Source organism: Lytechinus pictus, chromosome 19 (assembly GCF_037042905.1).
Source record: "Lytechinus pictus isolate F3 Inbred chromosome 19, Lp3.0, whole genome shotgun sequence".
In the NCBI taxonomy this organism is placed as follows: Eukaryota; Metazoa; Echinodermata; class Echinoidea; order Temnopleuroida; family Toxopneustidae; genus Lytechinus; species Lytechinus pictus.
Window position 1 is genome coordinate 7,721,787 of NC_087263.1, and position 22,787 is coordinate 7,744,573.

At 37.5% G+C, this 22,787-nt stretch overlaps 1 long non-coding RNA gene across 1 annotated transcript; it reads right to left on the minus strand.

Annotated features, from left to right (window-relative positions):
* Window positions 1-2,440: 2,440 nt before the first annotated feature.
* On the minus strand, window positions 2,441-7,282 carry LOC135157607 (uncharacterized). Its single transcript, XR_010296603.1, has 2 exons — window positions 6,687-7,282; window positions 2,441-4,660 (listed from the first exon to the last, which is right to left on the minus strand). It is a non-coding gene; the product is annotated as an uncharacterized LOC135157607 (long non-coding RNA).
* Window positions 7,283-22,787: the final 15,505 nt, after the last annotated feature.

Below are 22,787 nucleotides of genomic sequence, written 5' to 3' on the forward strand. Positions count from 1 at the left end.
AGTGAGAACTGAAATGTAAGAGCATTGATAGAACTTGTGCATTTACAGTACGAGACTGCATCAAATTTCCCAGTTGGTGTGTTATACCTCAGTTTCATCAATGTTACATGTACGTCTCTGAGCTAAGAACTCTGATATAATAGTATTGCCCTGACATTAGCAGGACTGAGCGAAGGGATATATTTCGTTATACTTCAAATACAGTAAATTAATGATACATGTACATGTACTAAATTTTATTAGTAATATCCATTCATAACATCTGGCTGAAAAACATTAGAGTGGAATGTAATTTGTAAAATTAAATGGTGACAAATTTTGAGATATTGGATTCAAGCTTAAGACATTTCATTTAGCACTTCATCCATGTGTTTGTTTTTCTTCAGAATTCTGTTGAAATATGTAAATTTCCCTATTTTCTTCATCAAAAGTTCTAAGCTCACAATGTTATATAAATTCATTGTTGGCCTCAATTACATGAACATAATTCTTTGTCTCATTCATGTATGATTTTTAACACATTGTATATTGTGAGTGGGTTATTATTGTACTGTTAAAAGTTGTGAATGTTACTGGTACATGTAATTATATGCTATATTTATATGTAGACTTCCTATAATTCAAATCTTATGAAAATATACATGTTTGTTTAACGCTTTTTTTTTTTCGGGGGGGGGGGGGGAGTTCCAGGCAGGCCAAAATGATTTCCAGTAGATGTACATGTGTATAACCAATGTATTGTCTCGTCAGCAGGGATATCTTGTTCTGTGGTTCACACAGTTAGGGACAGTGATTTTGCGTTTACTATACTGGTAAATCAAAACGGAAATAATCTGTTTTATTTCCATACTTTTCATGTGAACATCCAATGAATTTTAGTTTTGCAAAATGGAATGAACATTTTTGCTGTGTACATATTCTATGACAAAATGGAATTTCCATTTTCTACCAAGTTTGAAACGGAATTACATGTTTTCAGAAACGGAAAAGACCATTTTTTGAAACAGAAAATCACTGTTTCCTACATGTGCACTGTACTTATTCTTTTCTCAATGGTTCAAACAAAAGCATGACCATGTGTGGATAGCATTTCATATTTACTTAAGCGCTTTGTTCTACTTCTTGTTTGTACAAACACTGGTTTAAGGAGTTACATAGTAAATGAGCTAATATTTACATGAATTGTGGTATGGATTTTGATTAATCATTGTTCATGTCGTGTTTTTTTTAGAGTGTAGAGAAAAGTTATTATGTCATCCTTTACATGTATTTCACTATGATATGCCCTACATTAGTGGTTATTTAACAGAAATAAACTTATGTTGGATTAATAAATTTCATTTTTATTTTTCATTTTTTGGAGGGGTTGTTTTGTTTGAAAAGAAATGAGATACATGTACATGAGTGGGGAAGTATGGTACATTTGTAAGTCTGTTACAGGAGAGATAAGGAGGAGGAAGTGTGAAAGAGAAAGGGAAAGGGTACTTTTGAGAGGACAAAAGACAAAAAAAGTAAGCACAAGAGAAGATGGTGGGAGTGTAGAAGGGGAACGTATGCAGAGATAGATGAACAAGAATAACAGAGCACATGTGTAAGAGCCAAATGGATGGGAATCAGAGAGAGAGAGGAAGAGAACGGAGGGAAAAGAGTAAAGTGTGAAGAGTTTTGGTTGAAGCACTTATCTTTTGGACTTAAAACACCATTCATCTAGCTACAATTACAGTGTTTGATTATTTTAGAAGCATATCAATGTCAAGTTTAAACTGAAGAAAATCAGACCGAGCATATAAGTATATTTTTTGTGTGTGACATCACTCGTCATTCCTCCATTCTCCTATAATTACCTGGGCATGAAATACAAAATTTTAAGACAAGATTTTCTGTGAAAACAAAATTTTTATGGACTTTATATAGATCTGACAGAATTGATAATCCAAAACTGCAGTTTTCAGTATTCATTGCTTTTCAGCAAACCTGCATTGGTATGTTTCTCAAATTTTGGACCCAACCCAAGACGTTTCTTCAGTCTTCAAACATCAAATGATAAATTGAAACATCATTTTGCTCACATCCACTAGCGTACCTTGGGAGGGACAGTTTCCCCCTTATTACTGTTTGAAAATTGTAAGGGGAAGAACCTTTTCTTTTTGTTTCTCAGAAGATGTTTGCCCCTTTGGACAAAGTTTCTCAAGGTACGCCAATGCTCACATTGTTTCTTTTCCTGCCTTTCACTCTCCCTTCTTATCTTTATCTTCCTCAGTCTCTCTTGTTCATCTACAATGTACATCTACTTGTACATGCTAATCTTTCCTCCATACATGTAATCTACACCATCCTCTCAGTTTAAATTACTCTCGACCTGCATGTATGTATTAATTTGATTAAAAAAAACAATAAAAAACATACAACTTAAAAAAATATGGTCTTGGGGGAAATTAAATATAATTCGCAACTCAAAGATTTTTATTATACACATGTAAAAAACACTTATGGCTTACAGAACAATAAAAAATGCAATTCCAACATTAAAATTATGCAAACGACACTGCCTCGAGTTTCATCACCTGTAATGCTGTGTAATTATGATCAATAAAGTATAAATATGAGCAAATTATAAATATATGTTCAAAGTGCAATGTAAGGGGTACTCCGGGCTGGAGATAATATTATTGGAACAGATAAAGTAAAATCAAACAAATCACTAAAAATTTCATCAAAATCTGACAAGGAATAAGAAAGTTACGTGTATGACACTTTAAAGCTTTACATTATTTCGGTGCAACAGTCAAATTTCAAAAAATATTGCTAAACTTTAAAATTCAATAACTTTGTTATTTGTCAATTGATTTTGATGAAATTTTCACCATTTTGCTTCGGTGAATTTTACTGTATTTTGAGCTCCAGCCTCGAGTACTCCTTTAAGCAAAAGATAGAGAAATAACATGTGAACGATGCATGGCAATACATGTATACAGGGCTGGCAGGTTAGCCAACATATCAACTTGGAATATTGCATGCATAGTTTTATTTCTTTACTCCTTAGACCTGCTTACATGTACCTCCATAGAAATTCAAGGAACAGACATGGGGATCAAATCAGACCCCAACTAAGATTGATGAAACTTTCTTGAAACAGGTTGTCCCGATGCACACGAAATGCTTTTCCAGAGAAAAATACTACACATAAAACCATTCAATGTTTATCCTGCCAATGTATATCAACTGAATATTCCTTCTGAATTATTACATTGTATATATGTACACCTAGCAACGTACATTACAAGTTTCCAAAAAGTAGGCCTAATTATATATATTAAAAAACTCAAGGAATTACATGTACATGTATAGGGAAGTCAGAAAATCAATGAGAAATGTGAAACGTTCTTCATGAAATGAAAACATAATTTTTTTTTAAAATGTAACAAATGTGTTTTCAATCAGACCCATATATGCTTTTCACACTACATTTTCTTAACCCCATATTACCTTTTTCGTTTCACACTGTCTTTCTTAACCCCATACTATTTGCTCAGCCGGGTTGAGGATTTTTATCACGTTTCACACTGTACATGCCTTAACCCCTGACTAGCACAAAGCTTATCTCTGTGATTGGCTAATGCTTAGACGTGTTCGGTTTCACACTGCATTTCTTAGCACCGCAAAATAAGCCAGCTAACCCTGCTTTTTGGCAGGGCCAGATTATACCATACTATTTACCGTGCTAGCCCACTTTGGTATAACGCGATGTGAAATTGAAGTGGGCTACGCTGAACACTGGGAAATTGGTGGTGCTAAGGCCCCCCCCCTAGCCCCTCTAATTTCCTGGGGTTTTGTAGTGTGAAAAGCATAATATAGACACTGCCCCCTTGCATGGTTGTAATCTATACCTATCTGTTTTGGAGTTTCAATGTACTGTACCAGTAAAGGCTAAAATTTTGAATTATTTCACTAAGCATACGTACTACATACATGTACTTTCAAATTTAACGAGAAAAGTGAAAGAAAAGTCAATATTGTTTTCTTTATTGGGGGGGGGGAGTTTTAAGCTCACCATTCACATATTCAGTAAAATTTATGTTGAGGTAGTACACATTCATCAAGAGATCATGAGGTTGACAAACATGTCACTCTTTGTTCATTACAATCAGTTGTGATATTCAAACTGGATTGAAAAAACATGGCTATCAAATGCTAAACAAATACATACACTATAACATGGTAAATAAAGATTCAAATCTACATGTAGAATGGATGTAGCGACATGCAGTCTTGGAGGACTTAACCATAATTCAAATACCTACTGACATACATTTAGGCTAGTCTCAGAAGAAGGGCTTGGATGGGATATCAAGGAAAAATAAACAATGTACATGTATACAGTATGTGACAAGCAAAATTACATGCAAGACTTTTTAATTCTAAATAAGTTTTTTTGGTTCATACATGTAGACGCAATACTGTTTATAGTTCATATTCTTCTGGCACTACTTCAACCTCTCCTTCCTGTACATAGCGAAATTCAACATAACGTCCATCAGCTGCAGGGAAAGTGTCTCTAATCAGTTGGACAGAGCAAGCTGGAATCACTCTCCTCACATGTCGCCCTAGAACTCCATGAATCCAGTAGGTGAACATTCTGTAGCTACAATACCTATACGACCTGTAGATGGGGGGGGGGGGGGGGTAAAAGAAACGGACATTTCAATAAATAAGAAGTCAGCCTACATCTACATGTACAGCTTAATACTTGAAGCCAAAAGCAGAAGAATTTTTTATTTGCTGCAACCAAAGAAAAAAAATGCAACTACAATAATAACATTATCATGTATGGGAATATCCTAGGTTGATAATGTACATGTACTGATTTATATTTAAAGGAGAATGAAACCCTTGAAACCAGCTGAATCCATATCAAAGAGAAAAATCAAAGAAACATATTGTTGAAAGTTTGAGGAAGATTGAATGAATAATAAGAAAGTTATGAGCATTTGAATATTGAGATCACTAGTGCCATGTAGATCCTCCCATCGGCAATGCGACCAAGATCTGTGATATCACACACGTACAACTCCCTCCTTACTTTAGTACTTATTTCACTTATATTCTCACTTTTACTAGAGTCTATCACAAGGTGAGGTGTTCTCTTTATGAGATGACGAGTACAGAGGTTTCACAACATTATATCATTGATGAATCGTTTGTCATATGATTAGAATGAGCAAAAAGAGATGTTTTGGGGTATATTTTCAGTGTCCAAATGGGAGAGTTGTACGTGTGTGACATCACAGATCTTGGTCGCATTGCCAATGGGAGGATCTCCATAGCATTAGTGATCTCGACATTCAAATGCTCATAACTCTTCTATTGCTAGTCCTATTTTACTCAAACTTTTGTTGATCTTATTCTTTGATTTTTCTGCTTTCACAAAAGCTAACTTGCTCCAAGAGTTTCATTCTCCTTTAAAAATTACAATTGCATGCACCTCCTACAGTACATGTATTTTTGCGCTAACTGCAACACAAACACTGATTGATTCCACTTTTCAATATTTTATTTCCTTGCACTTTTCCTTTGGAAAAAAACAACAAATACACACACATTGTTTCTAACAATGCAGATAGCATTTCCAATTATTTCAAGATATGATAAAAGAACACAGTTAAATAAATGCTTTGTTTGAGGGCATTAGTGTGGCCAGGGATCGAACTCCAGACCTTCATGTGATAGTCCGGCACCTTAGATCACTCGGCCGGCCATGGCACCTCCACATATAACTAAAACAATTTGAATCACTGAAGAAATCATTCGTTACAAACATGTGAATTCAATGATTTGATCCACAATCAATTATAGATCTCTTAGAGTCTAGATCTACATTACCTCAAGTGATGTTCGTGCAGATTCCACTTCACTACCGCTACACTACGCTCTACCTATCCGAACATCAAGACAGTGAACTCGTTCGGATACCCCGAGTGACAAAGGTTGGAAAAAATGCACATTTATTTAAAAAAAATATCCCCCAAAAAAAGACATCAACAATAAATAAAAGCTTAATTTCTTACTCTTCACCCTTATTTCACTCCGTGTCCATTCTCCAGTCTTCCTCAAAATTTGTGATTTTGGCCAGTATCTAATTTTTCACACGTATTGTCACGGCCGATTTCAAATGTTGCAGCCTCGAACAGCATGAATAAATATTATATATTGGATGGCTCAGCTCAGAATGGAATACCAGAAATATTCCAAGAGTGGAATATCGCATGCGATCAATCAACCTACGACAGATTGATCGCATGCAGTGTTTTGAAATCGGCCGTGAATAATAGTATACGTGTGAGGAAATACATGTAGATACTTGCCCAAAAATAAAATCACAAATTTTGAGGATAACCGGAGGATGGACAAAGACATGGAGTGAAATATGGGTGAAGAGTAAGAAATTAAGCTACATGTAATTTTCTTTCTCGTTATATTTTTATTCTATAATTTTTACAATAAATAACATTTCCATCCCACCTTTCTCACTCGGGATATCTGATGGAGTTCGCCGTCCCGAAGTTCTAGCTCCTGGGCGCGGCGCTCCCTGACCCTGGGTTACCTACAGGCTACAAACATAAGAATACGTCATCATGTTCAAATTAATGTTGAAAAAAAGATTGAGAGAATTTAACAGTTAGACCTACTCATTTTCAAGCTCAGCCGGTATGTTCCTGACATCAAGCCCTCTCGTATCAAGACGAGCAACCAGTGCTGTTCGCAGGACCGCCTTTTCAAGGCAAACTTTCCCGAAGTCCGGGTGGGCTGTAATGCATGGTATGCTTTCGTTCATATGTGTCCTACAGTTTGCAAGCTCCACACAACATCGAGATTGCAACACAGTTTCCATTGGTGTGCATTGACCACAAAAACACCAGTCGTTATTGGCAAGTCGATCACCCTCTGGATCCGGAGCCGGTGGGGATGGTGGTGCACTGCCGTCACTTTGCCGTCGGCGTCGCCTCTCTAGAATTTCTTCTGCCGTGTATTTTGGTTCAAAAGAGTAGGGTTTTAGTACACCTTCCCCTTCCATCGTGTCCATAACCATAACAGAGTTAAACCAAACAATATAGATCTATTTCGAGATATGCCTACACAACAACGATTCAGAGAATATTTACGGAAGCACTGCGCTAGTGGTAGTAGAGTTGAACGGAATGACAAGCTGCTCGTTATGTAACATGCAGCGGACGCTAGTTGCATGGACACCCGACAGTGTCGGGGTGATTAGTTGTCTAGTGTAGGGTATATCGGCAAACTTTGCAAGCGACTGGCCTGTTCATTAATTTTTTTCGTACGGTTAATTTTTATGGATCAAAATTATAATTTGGATTCATATTTAAATACGAAAATATATATAATATAGCAATCATATTTTATTTATACCATTTTTAACCTAAAATGGGAATAATTTTTTTTTTTTTTTTGTATTTATAACAAACGTGTGACCAAAAGATATTGACCAATGACGATCGAAAATTTCCTACTTCGTCACATACGTCACGAATTTGGTCGGGGCTTAGAAATATGGCGATGCTCAGAGGGGGCCAAGACAGCATCATATTATTGTCTTTTTCTGCTTTCTGGGTTAGTTTTTAGGGTAATTGTTAATCTTATTGAGCAACATATATAATTATCTTTATCAAGAGACAAAGTTGACCTCTGGGGTTTGGTTTCCTTTAAATCTTTGTGAAACACACTGCCCAACTTAGGCAAAAGGAAGCAAGTGACACATCATGCAGTCAAATATAATTTCTGAAATACCCTTTGTATGTTGCACATTCAGACAAAATTTGGGGGAAAAATTAGAACTATGGAAAGATATTGAAGAAAATATGCTGTTATTTTGTTAAATTGCATTGATGCCTATATAAATGCCGAACACACATTGCTCATTTACAACAAATGATACTTTGGTATTAAACTTGCCTCCTTTTGCCAAAGTACAGCAGAACACCCCCCCCCCTGATTTTGATAAAGACTTAATTTGCCCGGTCTTGTTTGCATCCTCTCTGATGTACATGTAGGTGTGGACTTGGCCTTTAAACACACATGGTCAGTCACCTACACAATGTATAAACAAACAAAATGAACGTTAATGAATTAATATGGATCTGCAGAGTGGGACTTCATGTAAGTCAAGTAGACTTCCTTCTTAACCGTAATAGCCTGATGATAAGCTCCAAGGTACCTCTTTGTAATTAATGTTCATGTTTAGAAGTATTGTTACAAACACAACAGATGGGTGTTTTTTAAGAGCGACTGGTGAACCTTTCCAACGCGCCGAATAATCACCAATGAACATTTCATGGTGAATATCGTTTACCACAAGAAAGGATCACCAGACGTTCTTAAAGTCACTTTTAACTTAAGTTAAAAGTGAAACAGCTTTATTAAACAACGCACCCCAGATTATTGCCTCGTTCAGACGCAGACAGTTTTGGTTGGAGAAAGTTCGGAGGAAATTTAATTGTGACCCTAAGCCACACTTAAATCTAATTTGTGACCCCCCCCCCCCCCCCGATTTGATCAATCCTTGCCCAGTCTTGTTTGCATCCTCTCTGATGTAGGTGTGGACTTGGCCTTTTAACACACATGGTCAGTCACACAATGTATAAACAAACAAAATGAAAGTAATTTAGGAATTAATATGGATCTGCAGAGTGGGAGTTCATGTAGGTCTAGTAGACTTCCTTCTTTAACTACCGTAATAGCCTGATCTTTGATGATTATAAACTCCAAGGTACTTCTTAATGTTCATGTTTAGAAGTATAATTGTTACAAACACAACAGATGGGTGTTTTTTAAGAGCGACTGGTGAACCTTTCCAACGCGCTGAATAATCACCAATTAACATTTCATGGTGATTTAATTACCACAAGAAATAGGTGAGCGGCCAGAAGCCAAAAAGTGCCTTATTTCTTGACTTTAATCCCCCCGGCTGGATCAAAGCAAAATCATACATCAAATTAAAGGAAATTTTCTGAATTTGTCGGAATTGGGCATTAAAAATGTTGTAATGTGTAGCATCTCCATGGAAACCAACCTTGAATAAGCCACGCCCATTTTAAATACTTATTGAATATTTCTTGTGAATATTGATTTTTTACTCATTAATTTGAATTATCAGGTATTTTTTCTTATTTTCAAAGGATAGATCCACTATATATTGTAAGAAGAATTACTGAAAAACAACTTAGCATGAATTTTATGAACGTTTTCTCAGAAACTGTTGCCTAGCAACAAAAATTTCCTTAGCAACCATTTAGCTCCTTAAGTAAACCACTTATTTTTCCATTTCAAACCTAACTTTTAACTGTTTAACTAGGTTAAATTAAACCAAATAAATTACACCAATGAAATTCTATGAAGTATTATTGAAAAATAATAAAAAGAACTGAAAACCCCAATTTTAACCATTGCGAACCTCAAATAAATTTGGTAAGCTCTAACTGACATACCCCTTCACATTGTACAAATCGCCATATTATGTTCATTTTGACTGCGTGCATTGAAACATGTATGTACAAGTCACATACTTTATATTTTGTGGTGAAAAAGTTGATTGAGTTAATAATACCTGATCAATTAACATGTAGTATCTTGTCTTCAATAGAACAACAACAAAATGGCCATTTCATATTACCCATGGATACCAATTCATTGCCTAGCAACGACTATTTTCCATAGCAACGACTATGTTAACACTCTTTTCCCTGGACAAATCTGTGGAAAAATAGTCCATTATGAGCAATAATACTGACACAATTATCATATAGATGCCTGCAACCTCGTTTTCAATAATCATTCAACAAACTGACTATTTTATAGCTTCCTTGGAGACAAAGGTGTTGCCTAGAAACAATATTCCATAGCAACGGCTATGTTACCACTCTTCATCTCGGCCAAATGTGCTGAGGAAGTTGTGCCTTAGAGTAAAAATATTGAGAAAATTAACATGATAGTTTGTTATCGATAGGCAAACATCATTCCGGAGTTGTACCATTATCTACTGACACAATTCCATTGCCTAGCAACACTATTTACCTTAGCAACGATGTATTTTTCCCCTTAAAAATTTTGAGGAAAATAATCCACTTTTAAGTGTGCAGTATACCATTTGTTAAAGGGATGGTCCAGGCTGAAAATATTTATATCTTCCCTCCAGACCCACTTATTTCAAAATTACAAACCATTTTTTTAAAGAGTCAAAAAGTAACAAAGACCCCCACTATCTTATTAATGTTAAATAACATGGAAATATTGCGTAGTCTTTCATCCAGACCCAGATCTTTCAAATAACAAATGATGAAAAAAAAAAAAAAAAAAAAGACCCACGATCCTATTTATGTTGAATAACATGGAAATATAGCATAGTCTTTCCTCAAGACCCAGTTATGAAAATCATTAAAAACACAACAACAACAACAACAACAAAACAAAGACCCTGCAATCTTATCAACATTGAATAGCATGGAAATATGGTGTGTCTTTGCTCCAGACCCAGTTATTTCAAAATAGGAAATTATATGAAACAAACATCCAATATTAACAAAGACCCCACAATATCGTTGATGTAACGTTGTTGTTGTTGTTGTTATCTTGGGTTTTAAGGCGCGTATCATTCAGACATCAATATGTACGCCTATGATTAATTTTTCGTTTTTGTGGTTAAAAATGTGATGCATTATATGGATCAGCGCTGCTTTATTGCATTATTTTCTATTGAATCTGAGGGTGCTCCAAACTTTTGGCTTGTACTGGATGAATTAAATGAATCCAAAGTAAAGACAACGCTCTAAACACACGTTTTATCACAGGGTCTTAGTTTGGAAGATGGTTGGGTCCTTCAATTTTAAGTGTTTGTTTCTTTATTTGTGTAAATTACAAAAGAAGAAGTGGGGATATGACATCATCAGCCCACCTAATGAATATTCATAAAGATATACCTAAAACTGTTTCACCGGAATAATGCAAATCTTTAAAATTTAATAACTTGTTATTTCTTATCCGATTTTGATCAAATTTTCACCATTTTGCTTTGTGAATTTTACTCTATTAGTTGAGATATAGAGATTATCCAGCCTGGACCATCCCTTTCAATAATATACCTACATGCATACTGGCAATGGTAAATTAAAGGACACCACTTCATTTCTCTTATTTCTATAAAAAAAAATCATTTATCCTTGTTTGTATATTGCTTGTCTACCAATTCTAAACAGTGCGATGAGCATGGCATTTAAACTTATCACATATAAAAGAGCAGCTTCAAAGAGAAATTTAAATGTTGCAGATAAAAAGAGAATAATATGGTTTGGAGGATTCATAGCTGGGTACATAACATTTTTTTAGTGTGCTACAGTAGGTATAGCATTGATGATATATTAGAATGGACAACACTACTCTTCAGGCACAGTCCCTGATTTGATCATAAAGTGGGTCTTCACCTAAGGCTTGTACAGATATTTTTTTTCAATTTCAGGGACGTCCTATACTCCATTAAGTCATTGGCAGAGGCTTTTGGCTGCATATTCAGATCACTTTCCTCGAGTGAATATGGAATGGTTAACAAATGGATCTGTTTTGTCAAATAATACCTAATCACCCATGCATGTCCAACTTCCAAGGTTGTGTCTGGGTGGAGGCTGTAGCCCAAAGATGCCAAAGTTGTGAGTTCGACAAGTTTCTGTTGAAACTTTAATACTATTAAAGTGTCAGAAGTTAAATCACAGGGAACTTTTAATGTCACTTTCAATTTGATAACTGTCAAGAAATCAGAGGGATGAAAGTATGAAAACCTGGGATCTTAAGACTTAATATGATGGTTGTTCACCTGATTACTAAGAAAGCATGAATGCTTGTAAGCAAACAACCAGAGGACCGACAGCTTAATGTCCTCTCCAAAACCTGGTAACATGGTAATGAGGATGCGCCTTACAAAAGAGCACTAATGTACCAAGTGGGAATCAAATCAAGGTCACCGGAATCCGAAACCCCCGCTCTATCGACTGAGCTATCATTCCTGATTAGGCCAAGAAAAGGACAAGAAAACCATTAAAGATAAAAAGGCTTACTAAATTGGGAGATGTTTTCTATGTCTATATAAGTGTCATTATGTAATATGTCATGATGTTTGCACACATCTATTGAGACAACCAGGGAGGGGCATACAAGAAAAGTCCCTAAATATGGAGAGGAGGCATATCAGCTTAAGTGGTCTTTGATGTTGTCCTTCAGGTATTTTCTGCTACAGCGATAGTGTCAGTGACTCCGGATGTTAAAAACTAATGCCTTAAATACTCAGTTTAAAAAAAGATGTCTGAAACAAAAGGATTCCTCTCAACATGCATACACATGTAAAGGACATCGACAAAGCTTCGAGAAAAGCTTCGGGAAAAACAGGTACACATGCCACTATTGTAGGGCTTACACTAACGCTACTATTCGTTCCATGGAGATTTAGATCACGCAAATGCACTCCCAACATCCAGCAGTATCATCTGACAAGTAGTGTAATCCCTAGAGTTAGCAACTACAATTACTTGGGTGTTACAGTTTCTTCTGATCTGCGATGGAACAAGCATTGCCCATTCGTCCGGCAGAAAGCAAGTCGTACTCTTGGACTCTTTCCTCTTGTACAAGAGATGTGAAGTCGAGGGCCTACACATCCTTAGTGCGCCCCCAACTAGTATATGGCTGTGAGGCCTGGAATCCTGCTTGAGCAAGTACAAAGATCAGCGGCTCGCTTCGTGTACTCGGACTACAGGATTTCCACATCACCTTCATCTCTTGTGACGTCATTGGAATTGGATGCACTACACACACGCCGAATCCTTGGCCAATGTTCCCTCTTTCACAAAATCCACTACCATCATGTCTTCATAACTCTTCCACTTATCGTCACCCCAGCAACATTTTATACAAGACATGATCACAACTTGAAGTACATCATACCTGAAGCCACAATCGACCCCTTCAAGTTCTCGTTCTATCCAAGAACGATAAGGAACTGGAACAACCTACCCAGCTCAGCTGCCAACACCAAAGGAATGTCCAGTTTCAAGGAGGCTGCTCTCCCTGCCATCAGAATGATGCAGCCCCCTGTTGGATCCCAAATGATTTAAATTCAAAAGCTTGGTTTTTACTTGCACTCAGCATAGCATGTTTTACTGTACATATAAACAATTGCTATGTCTATCCATCACCATTTCTGCACTTCATGATGCTCCTTCCAGTGGCTCACTTTATTCATCATCCCAGTATAGCTTCTGTATGAGCTGCCAATGGGATCACTACATCAAGTATCAAGTAATGTAAATCTTTAAAGACATCCATGGTATAAGAAATATGTCTGAGAATATATCTAAAACTGATGTAATTGGGATGATACCCCTACAGTATTGCTAAAACATACTAATCTGTATTTGTAATGATGATTTGTTCATATAATAAGGCTGGAACATCTAAATTACAGCCATAATTTTGTATCGCTGCTTGAATGGAGTGGGAAAACATTGAACTGTGCAATAATCTCTAAAGTAATAATCAATCATCAGTGTGCCAAAACGAACTCAGTGATGATCTGGCAAGTCTAACTCCTTACTGTCCTATAAATAATCTCTGAGCCAATCCAAAAAGACCCCCAAATAAGAGTGTATTCCACCTTAAAAAACAGAGAGCAGATCAAAAACTGAGGGTCAGGTGGTAACAAGCCAACCTACCTTGGCGTCATTCTAGACCTTTTTTCATAGAAAGAACATGCTGCCAAAACAAATGCAAAATTTGGAGCAAGGAATATCATTCTGAAGAAGCTGGGAGACAGATTGGGAATTGACAGATGCCAAATCTATCTGTACCACAGCTCTTGCTCTATGCTTCTCCACTGCTGAGTATGCAGCCCTTGGTGCTATATTGACCCCAAGTCTTGAATGGAGCTTGCAGAGCCATCACTGGCTGCTTGCGACTAACAGAAGTGGGTAATCTTTACCTACTCTGTATTATTGTCCCACCGTACGTCAGAAGAGAAGTCATCAGCACAGATGAAAGAAAAAAAATCAAGAACATAGTATTCCCACTCGTCAACCATGAACCTGCCAAGAGACTCAAATCTAGACACAGTTTTCTCCGCTCAACAGAATCCCTTGATGACTCTGCACGCATGAAAGCGGCACCCTCTGGTCTAACAATCTCCAGTCTGTGATGCACAATCTCACCTATGGACTTTAATAGTACATCACTATCCAGGTCCAAGTGAAGAATGGCCTACCTGATCTTGTTTGAATCGCCTATGGGGCTACAATAGGGAAGGAGAAACTACCTGTAACTGTAAGGATGATCATAGGATACAACACTTTTGTGTCTGCTCCCTCCTACCAGAGCTATGAACTGCCACTGCCTTTGCCACTGCACGATAGTCTTTTCACAGGAAAATTTCATGTCATTCTTGTACCATTAACAGGACATGACATCTTTAGTGACCTAAGAAGAAGTTTGTCATTAATTATCTTACTGGTAGAAGACACCTATTTATGGTAATCTGACATTTGGGGGAAAATGATTATTTGCTAAAGGGTTGTTGGATGGGGGAGGGAGCAGGGACTTAATTGGTTCCTGATGGGGTTGTCGGTTAGGCTAAAACTTTGCTGAAAAGGTGCCTATATTCTGATTGTTAGTGTTTTAAGGTGAAAATTACAATTTGCCAGTGAATGAGCAAAGACATTCGATGCTAACAATATTACCCCATATCTACATACCCCCTTAAAAAGCCACCTTTTGCAGAGACAAACTCCTGCACACCTAGGCTCTCTTTGGTCATAGTAAACTGCATGGTTTTAAAGGGCAATATTTGCTCTGTGCCCATCTTCTCGGGTCACTACACAAGTCCTGTGTAGTAGAGGGTTCAAGCAAGATCTGGCTTTTGGGTTGAACGACTCCAGGGGTCCGTTTCATAAAGGACTTGCAACTGTTGGAACTTTGCCATTATGGCAACTACCATGGTAACAGGGCTCATCAGCCAATCAGAATCAAGGTTGCCATGGTAGTTGCCATAATGGCAAAGTTACAACAGTTGTAACTCTTTATGAAACGGGCCCCAGATCTTTGGAAGCGCACGGCTCTGGTGGGGGGGGGGGGGGTGCAGACCAAAAGGTGATGCACTGTCTGATCCTCCCCTCAGTCGTAGATAGTGTCTGCATCCATGCTGTAGCCCCGAACTGCATATTAAGGACTTGCACCTTCCTGATCCAGACCATAAGCGATTAAGACATAGTCAGGATGACCATTCGTCACTTGAACCTGGGGGCGTGATTCGCTAGGTCACATGGTAAGCTTTTGCGTCACAGACTGGAGGTGGTTTGACCATTATAGGGGGATCCTTTGACTGTGTGCATATCCATCAAGGGATTCAGTCAAGTGAAGTGAAGGATTCGAGTCTCTTTTTGGCAGGTTCATAGTTAAAGAGTGGAAGAAGGACATATTTTTCTTTGCTTGTTTTTCCATCCATTCTGATACCTCTATGTGTGGGGGACTGTGCCACACACTAGGTAAAGATCATCTTCTCTTTTGGTAGCGGACAGTCGGAAATTGCTCTGCAAGCAGCATTCAGGATTGGGTTAAACTTGAAGCATACAGCAGAGCTTTTGAACGGATGGTTTGGCATCTGTTCCCCATATCGTGTTAGCAAGCCTCTTTTTGATGTTGTTCCTTTCTCCAGCTTTTGCCTTTGTCTCGGCAATATGTTCTTTGTACGCAATAGTGACGTCCAGGTAGGCAGGCTTGATGGCATGTTTCATTCACTTTCAAGTTTCAACACCATCTGACCAGCAGTTTCCGGTCTGCATCTCTATTGTTAAGGTGGAAGACGCTAAGTTGGGTTTTCTCTGGATAGTAAAGAGTCAGATATGCCAGAGCATCACTGAATGTTTTTTCCACCTCTTCTGCTTTTATGAGGCAATAAGCAGTTTATCAGCATAGGTAGCTCTTGGTGTTTGGGTGGATTAGTTGGTCGTTTGTGTATTTGGACAAGGACACTTCTTTGTGGGGGACCATTTTTCTGCCTCCACCATTTGCTGCTGGAACCACTGAGATTCACAAACACCCGGTTTGGGGGCATGTTCTGAATTAGCCTTGTCAACTTGACATCCTTTGTCATCACAATGACTTTCCTCGTAAGTAGGCCTACCCTATGATTAACTGGTTCATAAGCTGCAGAGAAGTCAACAAAGGCTGCTCCAGTTTTCAGACCTTCCTCAAACCATCTACTTGAATGAGGAACTCAGTCACAAAGGGAGCAATGCGGTTAAGCAGGAGCCTTTCAAAGGGATTGTGTGTGTGACAGAGTAGAGAGATAGTTCTGTAACTCCTTGGGCTGATTGGGTCTTTGCCTACATGTAGCTCGAGTTAGGCAACTACCCTCAATTTCCTCTTGCCATATTTTTTTCATGCAAACAGTCGATTAATATGTCAGCAGCCATTGGGCTGCAACAGGTCCAAGAAGTGTGATCTGCTCACAGAGGACATCTAATCCAGGTTCCTTGTTGCTCTTCATTATTTTCTTCTTTTTTTTTTGGAGGATTTTCTGCATTTATTGGAATATATACAAAACAAATTTACAATGCTTGAGACATAATCATAATATAGCATAAAGTACATAACCAAGTGACAATCTTATATGTAGTGACTGGAGAAAGACATAAATACAATATATAAAAAATATATAGTAAAATGCAGAGGCAAACTATATAAGCAAATATATGCTTGAAGCATAGCAGCCAAAAAATTATTTTCTTTAATAGCATAGCACAAGCAGACAAGACGTTCATGCTGAATTGTCTTGTGTTTTCAAATGACTCTTCAGTTGGGACGCTGTCTCTGCTCTTTTAGGGAGGTTGGCCCTTCGCGGGCAATAAATAGGGTGACCATGACTGTACACAAGAAAATAGTGGGTCACTTGGTCGGTGGTCACTAGGGGTATAGTTTGAGACTCGCATAGTCGTTTTCAATGATCCGAATTGTTTTCCTGGCTTTTCTGCTGTAGTGAGTCATATCCATTGATTTGTTAAATCACTGTCACTTTCTTTTTTTACTATCCATAATGGCAGTTGTCTATTTCCCCCCACATTCAAGTGTATCGGCACCAAAGGGGTAATTCTCAAAGCTCCTGAAAATTTTATTGTACAGCAGCTTCGTCATCCGTCAAGCCAGGAGAATAGTTTGTACGGCATCCTCGTGGAATATTTTTCTGTGATGATTTCTTCAACAGCTTTCCAAATGTGTCGTAATGAGTACGGAGTGCTGGAAGATCCTGTGGGTAGGTATTCGGATCTATGACAAACTGCTCCCAGATTGCTTTCTTCAGGGTGAAACGTCTGTGAAAGGGAACTGTGCGTGGAGTGGTGTCTGCATTCACCTTCAGCCCAATCGGTCGATGTTGAGTGTGCGGGAGAGGGTCAAGCACAACCTTCTCACATTTTGTTCGGTGATGCAATCTGATTTGCATCTGACCAGTTCTCCTCAAGTTTTCCATCTCATTGGTTTATCCATACCCCCAGATAATGCTGTGACTGTTTAAATCCCCAATAATTACATTTCCTCGATCGGAGGTGGCTTTTCGGGGAAGGGAGGAAGATTGGTTAGGAGGTTTATAGAAAGAACTTAAAGAAATACTCATAAGTTCAATGGTTAGGACTTTGCCCGTTAGCTTGATGAGAGGCCTACTCCTAATTAATTCTACTTAAACAGATATTTGACCTGCTAATTAACTGCTGAAATCAGTAATGCCTATAAAGAATGTATAGAGACTAACCGGTTTTAGTGAGCAACAGGCTCAGATTATAGTAATTTTTGTTGTCTACTTGATAGATTTACGACATACTGAAGATCTCTTGATCTGTGTTTAAATCAGGGCAGGTGATCATTGGAAAGCTTTTTTTCACCAGGTTGTGCAGATAAACCAGCAATACAGCTTGAAGGTCTGCAAGTAGTCTATTGTGTTAACTGTCCCATTGCCCATGCATTGGTATGATAAAAGGGGGGTGGGGGGGAGAAAAAAAACACCTTGCAACACAGGAAAATTGCCAGAATTGCAGATAAAAACTTTGATAGAGCATTGTAATTTACACATTTTAGTAGGTACCCCCTAAAGTAATTAGCTTTTGAGTTCACAATCACTACAGTTTAGTAATTATATTTGCCATACTGATAAATAATTTTGTTTTCCCATTGCAGACACTTTAAGACTTATTGAATGGTCTTGGATATGTATTTCCCTTCCTAACATGTACGATAAAAAGTTCCAAATAACAAACTACCCATTTCCTCTCCCATTGCCGTATGCTGTGAAAAGTTACATTTTTAGACTGAAAAATTTCACAAAATTCACCAAAAGTGTGCAAGATATCCTTCAATTTACTATGAAAAAGCGCCCCTTGCCAAACTCAGTAGCTTCGCTCCCTCGCTTTGTTTCTTGGAATTTTTTTAATCGTTTTGCCACCCCAAGGAAAAAAATTCTGCATACTGCCATGCCCTCTCTCAATATGCCGACTGCCTGACCAGATGGGTGAAACTAATTGTCATAAATGCTTAGAATAGTATAAGATGCATTTTGAGGACCAAAAAGGTAATTTTTTGGGAGGTTACAGGCTTGAAATATCACCAAAAAGTGATGGTTGCTAGGGAAAATGCTGTTGCTAGGCAACACAATGGTTTCCATAGGTAACGGAAAAATCTATGAAGTACTCTATTATTTAGATTAGAACAGATAACATGACACAGCAGGGTATCTAAGAATGATCTATAACAATATTATAAAATCCATAAAATGATGCCGATATAGTCGTAAATACACACAAACATATTAGTGATATCCGTCACATGCAGGGGTTAATCAAACATGGCAATAATGTAATTTTTCATGATCATTAATGCATTATACATCCTAGTCTTCCTCTTTTATCCCTTTTTCATCAAAATTCACCTTCTTCATTAGTTTTTACAAATTAAAAACTAAAAAAAAATGATAAAATGAATTAATCTGGTCAAAAAATAAGAGAATATTGAAAAATGAATATGGTTGCTAGGGAAAAAAATGTTGCTAGGCAACAGTTTTTAAATCAAATATAGATCAAATATATATTTGGTTGCTAGCCGTTATCATATCATTCAATCTGTAGTGATTTTATCCTCGTAAAGTCTATATTCATATATAAATTAGTGTAATTAATTAACAAATATAAATGATAAGTTACTGCTTTGCATTTATCACAAAAATGGGCGTGGCCTATTCAAGGCTGGTTTCCATGGTGAAGCTACACTGTGCGACACTTTTAATTCTCAGTTCTAAAAAATTCAGAAAATTTCCTTCAAAATGATGCATGTTTTTGCTTTGATCCAGTCGGGGGGATTAAAGTCCCAAATTTTGGCCTCTCGCCGCTCGCCTAAAAGGATCACCAGACGTTCTTAAAGTCACTTTTAACTTAATACAAACAGCTTTATAAAACAAGGCACCCCAGATTATTGCCTTGTTCAGACGCACACAGTTTTGGTTGGAGAAAGTTCGGAGAAAATTTAATTGTGACCCTAAGCCACACTTAGATCTTTGTGAACCCCCCCCCCCCCCGATTTGATCAGTCCTTGCCTGGTCTTGTTTGCATCCTCTCTGATGTAGGTGTGGACTTGGCCTTTGAACATGGTCAGTCACATAATATAAACAAACAAAATTAACGTAATTTAGGAATTAATATGGATCTGCAGAGTGGGAGTTCATGTAGGTCAAGTAGACTTCCTTCTTAACTGTAGCCTGATTATTATAAACTCCAAGGTACCTAGGAAATGAAACCTTTGGAACAAGTAGGCTTCTGTCGAAACAGAAAAATCAAAGAATAAGAAAAAAGAAAGTTTGAGAAAAATCAGACAAATAATGAGAAAGTTATGAGCATTTGAATATTGCAACCACTAATGCTATGGAGATCCTCCCATTGGCAATGCGACAAGGATGTGTGATGTCACATGTGAACAACTTTCCCTTTGATGGACTATAAACTACCCCCCAAAATGTCCGTTTGCTTTTTCTTATGGTGATACAAACTCTTTATCCATGATGTATTCTTTAAAAATCTGTATTACATGCCCTTCTATAGAAAGAACACAATGATCTACCGATAGATGTGATAAAAGAGGCAGTTTAAGTGAAATATATACTAAAGTAATGAGGAGAGTTGTTCACAAGTGACATCACACATATTTGTCTCACTGCCAATGTGAGGATCTCCATAGCATTAGTGATCGCAAAATTCAAATGCTCATAACTTTCTCATTATTTGTCCGATTTTTCTCAAACTTTCGTTGATCTGTTTCTTTGATTTTTCTGTTTTCACACAAGCTATCATGTTCCAAAGGTTTCATTCTCCTATAATGTTCATGTTTACAAAACACAACAGGTGGGTGTTTCATATACATGTAGCTGTTCGTAAGTTAGGAGTGACTGGTGAACCTATCTCATACGCTAAATAATAATTATAGTACATAATATGTAGCGCTTTATAAATTGTTTCTATGTGTATACGCTATGAGTAAAGCATGTGATGTGTGTGGTACATAAAGGTTCTGGTTAAATTTAAAAAAGCGCTTACATGTACAGATTTATAGATCCATGTATTTTTACCCCTGTTGGATTCAATCAGTCATTCCCTGCATACTATGAAACAAAATATTAATACACTTTGAGAAGGGGATAGGAATGATATACTACATAGAACTTGGCGAACAGGCCTAGACTGGAAAAAGGAGAAATCAAAGTAAAATGGTATCCCTCTATATATACATATAGGGCTATGGTACATTGTAGGTTTGCAAAGATGACACATTCACAAATGACTCACCTCGCAAAGGGAGGGGGTTCCAAATTCCAACGCTAAAGGCTAAATCCTTCATCATGCCACTAGTATAATGTTGCACAGCCAAAAAATATCAAAAACAAGGAGATCTGAATGAAAACCAAGCAAACTGCATCAGGTGGAGAAAAGGAAAATCAGGCGGAGAATATAAAGCGAAATAGTTCTGCGAGAGGCAGTTCGTAAGAGAACGACCACCTGAGGAGGTTACCGACAGTTTAATTCGAGACTGAGCGAGAGAGAAGCATGTTTATGTTAATGAAACACACATGACCAGCATCATATACTACTCGTGATAATTCCCCGACGGCGTATGCACTGCTGCTGCTGCTCGACATGGCTAGCAAGCTGTGTATAGCAGTGCATTCCTAGCTGAGGCAAGCATGTGATGCAATCCTCCGTTACTACGGCGGCGTCCGTCGCAGCAGCATCTACATGTACACTGCATGCACACATGGAGAGATAATTGAGGCGACCTTCTATTACTTGAGGAGGCCTTCGGAGAATGCATTAATCATCGCTGGTATGCATTGCAGTAGCAATTGTTAAATGCAAACCACCAGTTAGATTAAGGAGAGATGTCAAGAAAGAATTCAATCAAGCACTGCAAGCGATCAGTCATTTCAGAATTGTTTTGTGGTTAAAGGTTGATCAGTGCCCGCATCAGTGTCTCTCTAGTATAATCATTCAAAAATATTATACTCTTCTCTTGATATATAAAACTTCATGTAGATCTTTTACTTAAATCACACTATTTTCAGCTGACAAAAATATGTATATGAATCCAAAATAGCTTTCAATAGCTCGCTATATTTTTCTTTTGGCACCATAAAAATAGGACTATGTACATGTAGGATATACCGGCTACAGCTAATTTGTGACTTGGATTAAAAAATGTTTTGATACCAGTATGAATAGGCCTACATATCAGAGATGAACATGCACATGCATATTTTAATAGCTGCATATAATTGTGCACTTGAGCCTAAAATACAGAAGTTAGAAACCAACAAGGTCTGAAATGAAGAATATTTAAAGAGGCATCCCATTGCATTCCTGATATCTAGAGTCAGCTACAAAATATGCCAAGGGTCAACTGCATCATCAATCGTATAATACTCCATCTCTAGCAAATCAGTTTGTATTTGGACTTGACTTTTGAGGTGTCAGCATCATTTTATACAGTTGTAGTCATGATAGAGAGATGTAACAAAATACACATAGTCTACATACCCTCAGTCTCATCAACAATCGTCATCCTCATCAATATCATCGTCCTAATCATCATCATCATCACCATCATCACCATCATCATCATCACCATCATCACTATCATCACCACCGTCACCATCATCACCATCATCATCATCATCATCTGACATCATTATCATAATCAACCAATATTCTTATCAACATCATCACAATCATTCATCACCACCACCATCATCATCATCATCATCACCGTCATCATCTGACATCATAATCAAACATCGACCAATATTCTTATCATCATCATCACAATCATTCATCACCACCATCATCATCACCATCATCTGACATCATTATCATAATCAAACATCGACCATCATTATTCTTATCATCATCAACATGTTCATTTTATCATTATGCCTATATGTAATATGAAAACATTCACACATGGAGTATCAACACATGTACGTGTTGTACCCCATATTGAAAAGCATATTGAATCTTACAAGTAAATACCAGCACTCATTGGAGACCTAAAGATGCAGCAAAGAAGAAAAATTGTAGTGGAATTGTTCGAAATCCTCACAGAAAAAGGGCCAACAGGTAATCTTGCTTTCCTCATAAAAACAGAGCGAGTTGCATTCTTCA